The 16,587-nt window shown below is 45.4% G+C and overlaps 1 protein-coding gene across 2 annotated transcripts in view; it reads left to right on the plus strand.

Annotated features, from left to right (window-relative positions):
• Nucleotides 1–891: 891 nt before the first annotated feature.
• SUSD6 (sushi domain containing 6) overlaps nucleotides 892–16,587 on the plus strand; it is a 98,017-nt gene continuing 82,321 nt past the window's right edge. Inside the window, exon 1 of one of the 2 annotated variants that reach the window (XM_047864536.1) lies at nucleotides 892–1,170. The gene's annotated coding sequence lies outside the window, so the exon portion shown is untranslated. Of the gene's footprint in view, nucleotides 1,171–1,230; nucleotides 1,559–16,587 lie in introns of those variants that run through there. The other variant, XM_047864537.1, reaches the window with a different exon arrangement.

A 16,587-nucleotide genomic window follows, 5' to 3' on the forward strand; every position in this document is an offset into this window, starting at 1 on the left:
TAAACACCCAAACAGAGGACTTATCTCCCAGGGTTGCAGTGAGATCACCAACAAATGATGTAGTGATACAGTGCACAAACTGTTGGCATAGTATATGCTGGAAAACAGCCCAAAGGGGCAAGGCTCAGGATGGGAAACAAAGTTAGGAGTATGACAGGGTCCTAGCCCTGACTCTGCCAATTCTTGCTTTTAACTACTGTTTTCTCAACCTTGAGATCCATTGAGTGCTTTCAGTATGCTGAGAAATCACTTCGGAATGCTTCTTAAAATAGATCCCAGAATCCGATCCTAGCTTTACTTAATCAGAATGGCTGGAGACTATCCCGAATCTGCATTTTTCAAGCCCCCCCCCCCCCCCCCCGCCCCCAACCCCGGGACAACTTGGAGCTTGTTCATCTGGGAAGCACTTCTGAATAGGGAGATAATGATCTGCATCGGCCCTAGGTCTGGCAAGCGATTCAAGACCTAACAAGGCAACCAACGTACGTGGAAAGTGGCCTGTGAACCTGAGAGCAAATTATTTGCAAATAATAGTAATCCAATAATCCTAATAACATCCAAAATATCCACAAAATAATGATAGTAAAAGAACTGGAGAGCGCACTGCAAATGCGGCGCAGGCTAGGTCGGTACCACGGCCTCGGCCACTCCAGCGCAGTTGGCGTGACTGTCCCTTTAAGCAGTCCCCCGCGCCCGCCTCCTCCCGTCACGGCTCCAGGCTCGCCTCCCGCGGGGCGTGCGGCCCCGCCGGCGGCGCGTGCGTGCTGGCAGCGGTCGATCTGCAGGGCCTCCCAGCGGGGCGGTCCCGGCGGCGCGACGCCGGCGCTTGTTGCGTGCGCGCCTGACCCCGCCCCTTGCCCGCCCCTTCCCCTCCCCCCGCACTCCGCGGTCCTCCCCCGCCCGCGCGGTACAGCTGGGCCAGTGACGCGGGAGCTACCGCCGCCACCACTGCCGTCGCCACCGCGTTCCATTCTCCTAAGCCGGCGACAGCGTCGCCCCCAGCCTCCCACCGCCTTCTCCCGCAGCGCGGGCCAGCGCCAGCCAGACCAGGCACACAGGGCCTCGCCTAGACCCGAGAGGGTTACGGGCGCGCGCAGGCGGCAGAGCGGATCCCGGAGCTGCGGAAGCTTCGAGCGCCCCCCTTGCGGAGGTCGCGGTGCCGTTCCCCGGGTGAGTTGTCACTGCGGCCCGGGGGCGGCGGGGCCAGGCATTGTGTCACTGGCGCGCCCCGCGGGCTGTCAGGGGCGCCGGGCTGGTGCGCACTGCTCTGGAGGGACGTCGGGGAGCCCTGACCGGCCGCCCGGCGTCTGCTGCTGTGTGCGCTGGCCCCGCTGTCACCCGGACGGCCTCGCGAGGGGCCGGGAGGGCCACCGGGGAGGCTGACCCGGCGGCGGCGTGGGCTGCGCCGAGGCCGGGAGGAGGACCGGACTGCCGGTCTTCGGCTGCGAGCTGGTGGCCGGGACCGGGGCGCGCCGCCTGGCCTCGCCCGCCGTGGGGGTCGTGCTCCCTGCCCGGGAGTCAGGGCGGAGACCACACTTTGCGGGTCGCGGGAGAGAAGGTAGGCGGAGGCCCTCTTTCTTATTGCTGTTATTTTCCCCTCCGGCCGACCAAAGCCGCCGGTCCTGCGGCGGGCAGGGTTGGCTTGGCGACGGTGGATTTCCTGAGGAAATCTTGGAGCCCGTGTGTGGGAGCATCGGAGCTTTCTGGAGCCTCCGCGCCTCGTCTGGTCTTTAATCTCAAAAACTTTACTTATTATCCGGGCTGAGACTCACCGAAACCACTTCCTGTTTGTATATGTAGACTTGCTTTCTTACTCCTGGCTTTTGGGGACTCCAGATATTGGTGGAGGTCTGACTCTCCCGCGTCGTCCAGCTGTGGGGCTGTTGAATTGGAAAGTTACCTGTAACGAGGTTAGCATGGGGTGGGGGTGAGGTGGGACCACAAGACTCAGGAGGAAAGAGGAGTCACAATCAAGTCTTTGGCTGGCTAGGGGGAAGTTCATGTCTTGGCCCAGAGGCCTGATACTGCTGTTCCCACAGAACGTACTCTCCGTGGCAGGCGGCTCGCAGGGCTTTGTTGCTCTTGCTAACTGGGCTTGTGTCAGCTCTGTGCAGAGGTGCAGTGAAACTACCCAGTTCACTTAACTGGAGGAGGCATTTACTCCCTTTCGAGATCTGCAGCGGTAGGAGTACGAAGTGTCTTTCCATCCTTAGCAGTGGTGAATTCATTTCTTGCTCTTTTCATTCCTCTGGTTTAAAACATATGTCTGAAGGATGCACACACCTTTTCTCTTTGGGGAATTCCACACCCAAATTGTCACCATCTAGTGGAGGCTAGTAGAGACATGTTCGTGGCATTGAGTTTTGAATTTTCTGGGCTTTGCATTTTTAGCTAGATGCAGATTCAGCCTGAAATGAAAATTTTCAGTTGGTTGGGTGGAGAAGCGGAAGTAGGTTTACCTCCCCCTCCGTAAAAGAGGTGTTTAATAAAACAACAATAACAGCAACGATAGGAAGAGTTCTTGAGGACTGTGTACCAAGCTTTGTATCAAGAACTACTTTCTTGATCTCATTTAATAACAGACTTTTGTGGTAGATATTGTTTCATATATATATATATATATATATATATATATATATATATATAAATGTTTATTTTTGAGAGAGAGAGGCAGAGCACAAGTAGGGGAGGGGCAGACAGAGAGGGAGACACAGAATCTGAGACAGGCTCCAGGCCCTGAGCTGTCAGCACAGAGCCCGACGTAGCCCTTGAACTCGCGAGCTGCGAGATCATGACCTGAGCCCAAGTCAGACGCTTAACAGACTGAGCCACTTAGGTGCCCCTAGGTATTGTTACTGTTCCCCCTTCCTTTTTTTTTCAGTTGAAACCAAAGCCAAACAAATAACTTGCCCAGAGTCATAAAAGTAGCCCATGGTAGAGCCCACACTTTAACTGCTAGATTCTACTGTTAGCTTCTAATTTGCTTGCCATTTGGTAAAATTCAAAATGGAGTATTTCTAGAACTTTTTCAAAGCACTACTTCTTCAGGCTCTTTCTCATATCATGAGCACCCATAACTCTCCCAGGTACACATTTATGGTATGTGCACAATAATCATTTGCTTATTTATTCCTTCATTCAGTATTCACAAGTATTTATATGATACAGAACATATGCCCGGCACTGTGCTAGGTTTTGGAGATACCGCAGTGAGTAAGAATCCAGCCATGCCCTCATGGAGTTCGTGGTCTTTTTTTTTTTTTTTTTTTTCAACGTTTATTTATTTTGGGGACAGAGAGAGACAGAGCATGAACGGGGGAGGGGCAGAGAGAGAGGGAGACACAGAATTGGAAACAGGCTCCAGGCTCTGAGCCATCAGCCCAGAGCCCAATGCGGGGCTCAAACTCACAAACCGTGAGATCGTGACCTGGCTGAAGTCGGTCGCTTAACCGACTGCGCCACCCAGGCGCCCCGGAGTTCGTGGTCTTTAAGTCAGTGTATTTTGATTTATGTTGTTAACTTTCATTGGCAACCATTTGCTGCTTAAGGAACTTCTGTCCGGTAAGTCAAATTAGAGGAGACTACTGATATGAAGCCTGATAGATAGGACTTCCTGTCCACAGAGTGGCTTTTTGGATACTGTAGTAGACATGGCATATGAAACAAATCCTCACCTATAGCTAGATCGGGGGGTATCAGGTCCCTGGGTGCTCAGAGTAGGACTGACCCCCTCCCCCCACCCCCAAACCCAGTGTCACATGGCAGTGTTCAACTTACTTGCTGAGGCCTGCCTTCTCAAAGCCCAGAATTTAGGCAACAGGAAGAAGAAGAAAGGTAGAGTGAGGTGTTACAGATGCAGGCTGGCGGATGAAGAGACCTCAGCACTTTGTTTGGTTTCCTGGCAGGTGTCTGTTGTGTGGTGGCTGAACTTGTGCTCTTATGTAATGGTGCATCTCCTGGCAGGGGATTTCCTCCTTTGCTGTTGCCGGGGCAGCAATTTCTACAGCTACCCTCCCATTCCATACACACATAGGCACTCTCTGAAGGTAATAAGGCATCTGGCTTTTTAAAAGTAAGAGCTTATTTCAGGTTTATTGCTACTAAGCATTATTTCACTCCCTCCGTACTTTTCCGTCCTCCTGATAAAAACTTGCCTTATGTTTTAAATTTTTCCCGTGCTCTTTTCCCATATCCTTAGCTGTTTTGACAACCAGATAACTATGCTTGCTACAGTTGACTCTTAAAGAACACGGGATTAGGGGCACTGATCCCTATGCAGTCGAAAATCTATGTATAACTTTGACTCCCCTCAAACTTTGCTCATAGCCTACTGTTGACAGGAAGCCTTACTGATAACATAAGCTGTGGATTAACACTTGTTTTGTATGTTACATGTATTATATACTGCATTAGTACAATAAAGTAAGCTGGAGAAAAAAGTTACAAAGAAAATCACAAGAAAGAGAAAATAACATTTACAATACCGTACCGCAAAAAATCTGTGTGGAAGTGGACCCACACAGTTCAAACCAGTGTTGTTGAAGGGTCACCTGTGCTGGTGCCTGTCTCTGGGCTCAGAGAATGATATCTTTAAAAAAAATCCGAGTCACTTAATCTAACTCATTTCTGTACTAAAACCAGTGAAACTGTGAAGTCTTTAGCAGAACTGCTTGTGGGCTGAGAAGGAAGACCAGAGAGCCGATATGCCGTTTTTTCCCCTCTAGTTCCCCTGAGAGGCAGCCCGGGACTGTAAAGCTCACTGGGAAGCCTGAATGTCAGCAGACCCCCCGGTACTGGCTGTGTAATTGCCACGCAGGAAGCGTTTTACTGAGTTCCTGACGTGACGTGTGGTCTCCTAGTTGAAGCTGATCAGTGGGATTCACTTTCCTCCTTCTGTCTTCCTGGACGGTAGGAAAGTCTTGTTGTTTAGAGGCATTCCTTTAAGTAGTAGGAGGAAGAACAAACAGAGGAGAAAGAACACCTATTTGAAAGCAGACTTGAGTGTTGAGGATTAGGACAGTTGGGTTAAGGGTAAGCATTAGGACAAATACGTATATGATAATAGAGACTCTTTTTCCTGGTTTCTCCTCAAGAAGGCTGCAGTCTTGGGGCCACCCACATATTCCACTATAGCGAGATTTCATTGAGTGGAATGGTTTTTAAAAAAATAATATATATTTTTTAAGTTTATTTATTTTGAGGGAGAGAGTGCGTGGGGAGCGGAGGGGCAGAGAGAGAGAATCCGGAGCAGGCTCCACGCTGTTGGCACGAAGCCTGACGTGGGGCCCGATCTCACGAATCCAAGCTCATGACCTGAGCCGAAAACAAGAGTCAGACGCTTAACTGACTGAGCCACCCAGGCCCCCCTAAAAAATTAACATTCTTAAGTTTTGGTGCCACATTGCAGGAAAGTTGGAAACTAGATCAGTGAGAAAAAAAAAATGCCTGTAGTGTGGGAGGGCTGTTTTCATACAGGTAGAAGTAAAGGATGCAAATTGAGGTTGGGGCTGAGGGTTTTGTGATGGTATTTATTTGAAGCTGCTAACAGCTGTGAATCTGAGACCAGTGAAGCAATTTCAGGACAGCGTTGGGGTGACTGTCCTTGAGCATCAAGATCTGTTCACTCCCACTCTGGCTCAGATTCAAGGCAACAGCCATTGTTCCCTTGGATGCTTATAAGTTCGTGTCTTTGTGTAAAACCTTTATTTGAAAAAGTAGAGGTGCGGGGGAAAGAGGTACCTCTTATAAGGCTTAGATTTTAGCGGTAAAACCTGTCAGGCACCCGTGGACGTTTCCTTTTTTTGTGTGCTCATGTGTGTCTCTGATGGTGTCCTTTTTCTTTCCCTTTTAGTCCTTTGGCCTAGAAACCAGCAGGGTGTCTCCATTTGCTCTCTCATCCTCTGATTCTTACCTGAGTGTGGAAGTCTCCACTATGCTGGTAGACCTCCAGTGGTGCTGAGCTGGGTCACTTTGGCTGTGAAAGGCCACCTGTGCTTCTGTCGGGGCTTGGGGACACTTGAGTCTCTGTGAAGGTACTGGTATGGCAACAGTAGAAAATGTAGCAACTGTAGTGAGAACTGGACGGGTTTCACAGGCAGGCTCTGCTGTTGTCTGTGATGTATTCTCTTTCCTGGGCCCTTACATCTCAGAAAAGGAAAATAGCACCCTTGAAACATCTGAAGGCTGCATGCCAAGAATTCATGCAATACTCCAGAAACAGGATATTATTGAAGCATTTTTCTCAAGCAGAAACATATGTAGTTCCCTGTTACTGTCGCCAGTGTTAGTACATCCTGAAAATTACCTGATAGCTGTGTGTGCCCTTACATGTACTCTCCCGTCTTATACTCCCCCTCCCACACGCACATGTACAAGTGCTAGACTGGTTTTTTGTTTTTTGTTTTTTGGTAGAGCTCCATTGCTTGGTTTGAGGAAAGTTAGCCTGGGTTCCTGAAGACAGAAATAGGTTCTCAGGGGTTTGCAGACAGCAGAGTTGGTGACTGACAATTCTTTGTTACTCAGAAGAGGAGGATCTTTTGTGGTGAAAAATTCAGTGACTCAGGATTCTTTTCTCCTGTAGTTGGAGATTGGACGTAAAACCTCAGAGAGGAGATATAAATAGGGGCTCTTTCCCAACCTTCCCTTTCTTACCATCCTTTCTGAAGGAGGGGGAAAGTTTAATCTTTCCAAATCCACCCTCCTGCCAGCGTTGACTTGCCTTCACCCACAGAAGTTTAAGATCAGAGCATGGAGTTGGCCTGTGTGTAGACTGTCTTTGCTAGGTTTTTGGCTAGACTAGGCTTGGGCTTTTGACAAAGCCAGTAAAATGAAAGCGGCTTCTGGGAATGGGATAGGACTGTTTATCCCATTCTTCCTTCTTTGGGCTGTTCTCAGTAGATCTCAATAAACTAAGTGGGTGGAAGTTTAAAAAGGGAACTTGAAAAAGAGAACAAGGTGATTTTGCTTATTCATTTTAAGTGGTAGCCTAGGCAAACTGTCAGGGAGAAGACTGGGGCTACTTTTTTTTTAATTGTTAATACACTGGGATAAGATTACCGAAAGCTTGGAAAATAGAGGGGGAGAAAAAAAATCACCGTGATTCTACCATCCTACCACAAACATCATTTCCATCTATTCTGCTTTTTCTTTCAGTTGGGAATCCTGGTGTGCATTTAATTTTGTATTCTGTTTTTTCCAGTTAGCATTACGCCATAAATGTTTTTCTGTAATGACATATAGGCTTTATAATTATTTTTATTTTTAATGGCTTTATAATATTCCATCAAATAGGTCAGCTGTGATTTAAATAGCCTCTCATTGGGGGCACCGGGGTGGCTCAACTGGTTAAGGGGCTTACTCTTGATTTCAGCTCAGGTCATGATCTCAGGTTCATGAGATCGAGCTTGAGTCTAGTCTGCTTGGGATTCTCTCATTCCCTCTCTCTCAAAATAAATAAATAGGGGCACCTGGGTGGCTCAGTTGGTTAAGCATCCAATTTCAGCTCAGGTCATGATCTTAGCGATTCGTGAGTTCGAGCCACCCATTGGGCTCACTGCTGTCAGCGTGGAGTCTGCTGCAGATCCTCGGTCCCCCTCTCTCTTGGCCCTTCCCCTGCTTGCACGTGTGAGCTTTCTCTCAAAAATAAATAAATTAAAAAAAAATAAACTTGAAAAAATAAAGAAACATGAAAAAAATAAATAGCCTCTCATATGTTTAGACTATTTTTTTCTTTCTTTTTTTATAATTTGTTTTGAGAGAGAGCGTGCTCATGTGTGCACACACACGTATGGGGGGGTGTTGGGTGGGACCAGGCGCAGAGAGAGAAGGAGAAAATCCCAAGCAGGCTCCGTGCTGTCAGCTTAGAGCTGACTCAGGCTCCATCTCAAGAACCAGGAGATCATGACCTGAGCCGAAATCCAGAGTCAGATGCTTAACCACCTGAGTCACCCAGATGCCCCTGTCTAGATTATTCCTAAGATTTGCTCAAGGCGATTTTTTTTCAGAGGGGTCATTTCATTTGTCATAATTTTTAAAAACAGCTTTACGGAGACATAATTTATATATCATAATATTCACTCATTTAAAGTTTACAATCCAGTAGACTTTAGCATATTTACAGAGTTGTACAACTGTCACCATATTCTAATTTTAGAACACTTTTATCACCCCAAAAAGAAACTCCATTAGTGGTCATGCCCAGTTCCTCACAATCCCTGTAGCCCACGGCCAGCACTGATCTCTTTCTCTCTACAGTTCACCTGTTTGGACATTTCACATAAACAGAATGTGTAATTGGCTTCTTTCGTTTAGCATAATGTTGAGTTTTATCCATATTTTAGCATATATCAGTACTTTATTGATAAATGATCTGTTGTATAGGTATATCACATTTTGTTTGTCCATTCATCAGCAATGTAATGGACATCTGAATTGTTTTTCTGGTTATTATAAATGTTGCTGTGAACACCGATTAGTATAAAGTTTTGTGTAGGCATATGTTTTTATTTCTTAGGGAGGTATTTTATTATTTTTTTTAAAAGATTTGATTGATTGATTTTTAAAATCTCTGTACCCATTGTGGGACTCAAACTTACAACCCTGAGATCAAGAATTGTATTCTCTACCAACTGAGCCAGCCAGGCGCCCCTCTTAGGGAGATATTTTAAAAGCTGCATCCATATTTCTACTTTAGAGTTAACATTTTACTTGGTTATACAGTTTGTTTGGGGAAGAACAGTGTTATAGCAGAACCTTTTGGTCTTGTGTTGTTGAGGATATTGCCCTGAATTCAGAAAAGATGCTACTAAGAAAATGAAAGGAAGAATTATGTGTAAGAATATAGCATTGTTTCTAGGGGTGCCTGGGTGGCTCAGTCCGCTAAGCTTCGACTCTTGGTTTTGGCTCAGGTCGTGATCTCACGGTTCGTGGGTTTGAGCCCCACGTTGGGCTCTGCGCTGGCAGTGTGGAGCCTGCTTGGGATTCTCTCTCTCCCTCTCTCTCTGCCCCTCCCCTGCTCACTCTCTCTGTCTCTGTCAAATAAATAAGTTTAAAAAAAATATAACACTGTTTCCAAATCTTCAGTGCAGAACTTTAAACAGTAGTGGGAGTTCACAGATGCAGTAGTGCCTAAATTCAGTGCACATGTACTGCTGCTTAAAAAAAAAAAAAAAAAAGGATTTTCAGCCTGAAGTCTCCGTTCTAAATTGCGTCATTGTGTTTTATGGAGTGAACTTTACCATGAACCCCACAGAGCATTCCTTATCAAATGTAATTTATAGTTCTCAGAAGCTTTTCCTTTTCTTATGAAACATTCCATGCCGGGGCTGTGTGCACCTGCTTAGAGGCTTCTGGTAGGCTGGAATGGAGAGCCAACCATCAAGGTAAAGGGGAGGGAGAGGGGCTGCGAGTGTGGTTTAAATATAGGTCTGAGAAAGACTGCTCTTTAGAGCAGCTCTTACAGGGCTCTTGCTGGTGGACCTCAGTTGCACCTGAGGTTAAAAATATAGCTCATGCCAGACACAAAGAGGAACAGATGGTACTGCTGGGAGTGTCGTTTCCTCTACAGGACCTACCCCTGGGTGGTTTCACACCATACCAGCCATATGACTGAAATAATGCAGTGCCTCCTTTCGCCCTTGTCCTAATTGGAACTACTAGCATTCATGATCAATAGCTGTTCTTGCTTTCCTGACTCCTGGTTCATACCAAAAGCTCTTGAAAGTATGTGTATACAGGCCACCTAATATTTTTTTCTTATCAGAAGATCAAGATACTTCCACCCCAGAGAAATGTGGGGCACAGGGCACGTGCCTTTTGTCCAATAAGCCAGACATAAAGTAGGAACTTGAATTATCTTCTCTTGGACCTGTATTAGTTTCTTGTACCTGGAGCCAAGCCCAAGGATCAATCCTTCCAGAAAGTTCCTGTGTGTATATGTGTGTAAGTGTAAATGTAAATGTATGCAGCCATAACTTCCCTGCCACAGTTTTAGAATTTTTTGAGTGTTCTCTACCTGGTAATGCAAATTCTGTTCCCAAGTCCTGGGGGAGTAAGGTAATACAAAATTCTTATCTGAAGATTAAAATTCTTGAGTATAGTATCCAGATATTACCAAAACTTCTTGAACAGCAAACCAAGTATGTGATGAGAGAGACTCTGGGTTCATTAGATGCTAGAGTTGGAAGAATGGGACTTTGGGGATAGTCTCCTCCTACCTCCTCACTTTATGGAAAGGAAGAATGGGAAATGCGGTGCTCAGCGCCGACCTCCCTGAGTGGTGATGGGGCCAGGGGAGAACCCAGGCTTCCTGATCCCGAGTCTAGTGCTGTTTCTTCCCCTGTACAATCAACTTCTCTCTCCTCTGGGCTTGTCTCAGGAAAGGGCATTGGAGCCCAGAACAGTGTATGGCTCATACTGTTTGGAGCAAATTCATCTCCTTTTTGTGATTGTGGTTTTGAATCTAATAGTGAAATTACAAAGAGGAATGAGTCGTTAAGTTCAGTTGTGAGGAAGAAACTGGGCATTGTTGTGCTTAGGTTGGCCCTGCTTAACTATTTATCTCTGTACTGTGCTTCCTTGTAATTAATAAAACACCACCTGCTTTAGACCAATGGGATGTGTTCTCTGAGTCATTTTCCCCTTTGGGTCCCCCTTGACCAGGTGGGACAGTGGCAGGTGCTGGTGGCATCCTAGATGTGGTAGTTGGGAACATGCTGTCTGGGAGGGCTGATGCTCCCTGCCCCCACCCCATTAGCAATCCAGAACCCTTCATAACTGTGATTCTGATTGCAGTGTGAACACACATCTCTAACTGTATCCCTAATCAGTCTGGAAGGAACCAGGCTTCTTGGGCTGAGGTCATGTATGCTAGCTTTCTCCACCCTGGAAAGCCGGTGAGCAGTTTTATGCTCAGTGGGTACAGCTTTTTCAGTTGGCCCGCTCAAGACATTTTTAGAGAATTGACAAATGGTATGTTAGCTGGTCCACACCTTTATCAGTCCTTGATTCTCATCCACCTGCTAGGTAGAAACTGTGCTGTGGGAAGGCGATCTACCTCCTCATTTCAGTCCTGTGGGGATTTTGCTTATTACACAGTGGGATGGCAAGAAAAACAGGCTCTGGGTTTCATAAGAGTTCATTGGTCCATCTTTTTTTTCCCTTTACATGCACCTTCAAGTCTTAATAATTTGTCAACTGATAATCTGGTTGGGCTATGATGTCAGGCTGGTGGGAGTTAGGTAGGTGGTTGGTGCAGAAACCAAAAGGAAGTAAGTCTGGTTATTTGCTTGACAAGTATTTAGTGAATGCCTGTGGTTAGTGTTAGGTATACAGTTGTAAACAAAGAACAAAATGGACACAGTTCTTGCCTTCATGGCCTTAACCGTCCTGGAGAATACCCATTGGTTATTTAACTTGAAGTATAGCATTGGAGGAATCTATTGTGTAAAGTAGACTTTCAATTTGATACTCTGAAAGAGTCACTCTTTTTCAGTGACCTCTGTGCTCCCATCCAGCAGTCATCCTGGAAGAGAGGTAGGCTTGAAAAATATCCTTGGAGAATCCTCCTGGCATTCCAGGCAAGAAAGCAAATTGCCTTTCCCTGCAGAGTAAGTTAGGTCTAGGAGTTTGGTCTGCTGTGAGGATTCCTGTTTACAGGCTTTATTTAACTAATCATTTTTTATTGTGCAAATGTTTTCTGACCCTGAAATATCTTCTTTTTAAGTACTTTTTTTAAATGTTTATTTATTTTTGAGGGAGAGCATGAGTGGGGGAGGTGCAGAGAGAGAAGGGGGACAGAGGATCCAAAGTAGGCTCTGCATTGAGAGCAGCGAGCCTGATGCAGGGCTCATACTCAAAAACTGGGAGATCATGACCTTAGCCGAAGTTGGGTGCTCAACTGACTGAACCATCCAGGTACCCCCCCTCCCCCCACTTTTTTTAAATGAAGGGAGAAAAGCGGGTCTGGATTCCACAGTGAGAAATTGGAGGAAGGGAAATAGATCAATAGTGTGAATTCTTTAGGGAATCTTTTTTTCTCCCATCTCCCACAAGCCTCAATTTTAGATGTAAATATTGACTTGTGATACCTCTTTTCTTGATCTGTCTGTGGCTTTATAACCTGCTGGGGCATTAAAGGACCTAACACAATACTGGCACAAATAAAGCTCCCAATAAGCACACATCCTGTATATATTTTTTACCTCTATCGGTAGCCATCTCTGTTGGCCCAGGTTTCAGGCTTAGACTGGGAGTCTCCGGAGGTCATTGATGGTCTTGTCCACTTCTTTGTACTCAGCTCCTGGATTACTTGGTTGATAAGTGATTGACCAGGTAGAAAGGATTAAAGTCAAAAAAGGGTGAGAGGGCAAGGTGACTTTGAGGCCAAGAGCCCTGATGACAAGGAGTCAAAGAATGGTATTACTGATGAAATTCTAAAAAGAGACATTTGGAGGGGGACTTCATTTGAGTGAAAAACAGATATAAACAAGACGATAAAAAGCGGTTAACATTCACCAGCTTTACTCTGGTGGTAGGAAAAGAAGACTGCTCAGAAACCATGGAGGTGGGAGGAGGTGAAGGAAAGAGATGGTACTGGAGGTTTTCCCAAATGTTTTAGCAAGACCAGTGAGAACCGAATTACAGGATCCTTTAAGAATTTGGACCCAAGGGGCACCCGGGGGGCTCAGTTGGTTGAGCATCTTGATTTCAGCTCAGGTCATGATCTCATCGTTCTTGAAATCAAGCCCCAAGTTGGGCTCTGTGCTGACAAGGGAGCCTGCTTTAGATTCTTTCTGCCTCTGCCCCTCCCTGCCTCAAAATAAATAAATAAACATTTAAAGCTTTAAAGAAAAAAAAAAAAAAAAGAACTTGGATCCAAGACCAGAATTACCCTGCTAATTTTTAGGCACAGGTCTTTATTTCTAGAACTCTGTCCATCTTTTAAAAGCCTCAGGAGGCATTAGTCATGCCCTAAATCCAACCTACAAGTGTTTATCTACAGTTTGGCCTTATTTACTTAATGTATTTTTAGCATCCACTGTGAATCCTGTTGTAGTCAAGGAAGTAGTTAGTAGTGGGACACCTTGTTTCTGTTTGTGCTCCAGAACCCAGCTCTTTTGGGGGTGGTCCTGTTACTTCTGGAATTATAACATGTAGTTGTATGGGTAATCTCCTTTGAAGGTCTGTGCATGCTTTGGAAAAATCACATCTTTGGGGCACCTGGGTGGCTCAGTCAGTTAAGCATCTGATTTCGGCTCAGGTCATGATCTGTGGTTTGTGAGTTGGAGACCCACATCTGGCTCTCTGCTTAGTGCAGAGCCTGCTTCAGATCCTCTGTCTCCTCTGTCTCTGCTCCTCCCCCAATCTCTCATTCTCTGTCTCTCAATAAATAAACATTTTTTAAAAAGTGTAAGAGACTATAAAAAGAAAAATCATGTCTTTGAAAGAAGGGTTGCTCTCTACAAATGCTAACTGCTTTTCTTGGATATATGTGAGCAACAACAGAGTAACAGATTTCAGAGCCTTTGGTGTTCCTAGAACTTTCTGTGAATAGCAACAAGGCAGGTATTTTTCAAGCAGTGCGTCTGACTTTATTATGTGAACCAGTATTGATTGAATGCTCTTTCCCATTTAATGATCTCCCCACAGGGATTCTTTTTTTTTTTTTTTTAATGCTTAACAATGTTTAGTGTTTTTAATGTTTAATAATTTTGAGAGAAGAGACAGAGCACGAGCTGGGGAGGGGCAGAGAGAGAGAGAGAGGGAGACACAGAATCCAAAGCCGGCTCCAGGCTCTGAGCTGTCAGCACAGAGCCCGGGGCTTGAACCCACATGAGAGCAGTAAACAGTGATCAGTACGATCATGGCCAGAGCCGAAGTCGGATACTTAACCAACTGAGCCACTCAGGTGCCCCCTCCTCATAGGGATTCTTTGCAGCACATAGCCCAACAAATGTTTTGTATTGTTGCTTCAGTATTTTGATTTTTCTTTTACACGCAGATTTTAAGCCCCTTGAGGATGGAAGTGCTGGTTTAAGTCTCCTCTGTGTTCACTCTGCAGGCTGGGTATCTGTATTAATAACAATAAAAATTTCTTCATTTTACAAAATGCTTTCATGTAAGATGTCATATAATACTATGAGGAAGATTTTAGTCCCATTTTATAAATGGGAAAGCCAAGGCCTTCGGTAACCAGTAGACATTTAACATCTGCTATACTTGTAATTAGTGACACCAAGTCACTTAGGGGCTCAACGGACTCAAACATTGGTACCTCATGCAGGGAGAAGGAAACCTCCTGGAATTGCAGACTTCATAAATTTTAACTTTCTCATGGAAAACGTTATAACAACCCCTCTCCCTTTCCCCTACTCAATCTCGGCATAGGTACTTTCAAGGTCAGTATGTCAGTATGTTTTTCTGTACCGATGGGACAAAAATGCAGAAGTGTATAAAATTTGAAAGGCAACTTTCATCTCCTGACTAAGGAAAAGCATTCCCATATTGGCCGAGGGACCTTTATTTTTATTTTCTGGAGGAGGGGAGAAGCCATAGAGTTAAAACCCTGGTATATAGAAATCCATGCAGTTTTGGTGTTATTAGAAGTTGCGTTTGGGGGTAAGCCAGAGAATGAATGCTGAGTTCTTTGGATTCTAAAGACTCTGTGATGGGGATTTTGAGCAGCTCTGTAAACACTGTTTCCAGAGGAGGACTGTCTGTGCCTGAGAACTCATGAGGGCTCCTGAAGGAACATCTTTGCTTTTTCTGCAGACAAGGGAATCGACAGTCTCCTATAGGTGAGGCTTGAACCCCTTTTCCCCACTGTCCTGCCCTTGTTTCCAGAGGCAAAGATGAGTCTGTGTGGGTGGTGAGGAGGTTGGAAGTGAAGGTCCTGCTTCACCCGTGACAGCTTAGATTCGGACAGACATAAAGCAGTGCTGATGTTCCTGAGGCAGGGTGTGCTTGGACAGCCCTGTTTTTTCCATTTAGTTTAGGAAAGTGGAGGAGTAAGACTGGCTGTGGGCCAGGCATGGTTTCCCCCTTTCCTGTGGTGAATGAAAATGGACGATTGTTTGAAGAAGTGGGTACTGAGTGGGAGACAAGTGGAGGATAGCAGGCCTTGGACTCAGAATGACCCTGCTTTCACTGTCAGCTCAGCCATTTTCCAGCTGTATGACCTTGAGCAAGTTTAACCTCTCTGGTGCTCATTTTCATTATCTATAAAATGGAGATGATATTATTAACACTATCTCCAGAAGGGTAGCTACCAAAATATTAATTACTTGCTGTGGGAATTTTGGGGTGGTGAATCTTGGGATAACAGGAAAACTGTAACTTGTTAAAGTTTCTTTTTGTATCACTTGAAGTTTTCACTATTGGCACATAGAACTTAATTAAAAGTATCCCCTCATGGGATTATTAAGAAAATCAAATAAATTGGGGTATTTAAAATACCAGGTACAGTGCCTGATAACTAAAAAATACTCAAATGGCAGTTTATTTGGGGAAGAAGTGATAATAATTCGTGGTTGACCCTTGCTTTTATAGTGTTAAATTTTCCTTCTGCCTTGTGTGGCTTTGGGTAAGTCTCTTTGTTAAGCCTCAGCTTCTTCAACTGAAAACGGGGGTTTATAGTAGTATCTACCACATATAGGGGGTGGAGGAGACCTATCAAGAGGTTAGCCTCGTGCTAGTAAAAGGCGTATAGTTAGTGCTCAGTAAATATTAACTGTTATCAGCTTTATCCTCACAGCTACGCTGGAAGTGAGGTGGGAGTTATGCCCACTTCAAAGTTACAGAAAGTGAGGCGGAGTCATTTGGTGACTTGTCTTAAGGCCATATGTTGAGTTAGCAGCAGCAGTGGCCTTCTCTGTTAACTGCCCTCCTGCCGGAGTCCACACTGACAGCCTCACAGCCCTGAGTCTGCTCATCTCCTTCCTTCATCCCGGAAGGCCTGCACAAGGATGGGCTCAGCCTCTCTAGAGGAAGCCCTCTCTCCATACCACTTTGATACTGCCTGTGACTTCCCACCTGCTCCATAAAGATCTGCCTTGCCTGTTTGTGGTACTGATTGGGCTAAAGTTACTAGACCTGGTGGGAAATAGCTTTTGAGCTTTGTTGCTGTGGGCTCCTGTTCTGTGTGTTCACACTTTGAGGAAACCCCCCTCCCCCCGAAACAAAACAAAACCCTGAGTGATTTCTGCCCAGAATTGTTTCCAGAAAGTGGGAGATCCTCATCCCCAGACTTAGGGGGTCAGAGCTGATGCCACCAGTTTCTCACCTTGGGTTTGTACAGTACACTTCTCACCCTTCTTTGGTTTTCTCTTCATTGGACTTTACAACATTTGCCTCGCTCCCTTCTTCATAGAGGTCATGAAATACTTACCATTTGGTGAAAAATACAAGCAATGCAATGTCAAAAGTTTTATCAATCTAAATTTGCCTAGTGGACTGGAAGGAGTATACATATTTATACAGACTCTTGCACTTTATAGTTTTTATGTTGTTTTTGTGTGTTTCAAATACATCTTTTTCCAAATTTGCATTTAGTGGTGGCTAACTCTTGTAGTCTGTATTTCTTTGGAATAT

This window comes from Prionailurus viverrinus, chromosome B3, assembly GCF_022837055.1.
Source record: "Prionailurus viverrinus isolate Anna chromosome B3, UM_Priviv_1.0, whole genome shotgun sequence".
In the NCBI taxonomy this organism is placed as follows: Eukaryota; Metazoa; Chordata; class Mammalia; order Carnivora; family Felidae; genus Prionailurus; species Prionailurus viverrinus.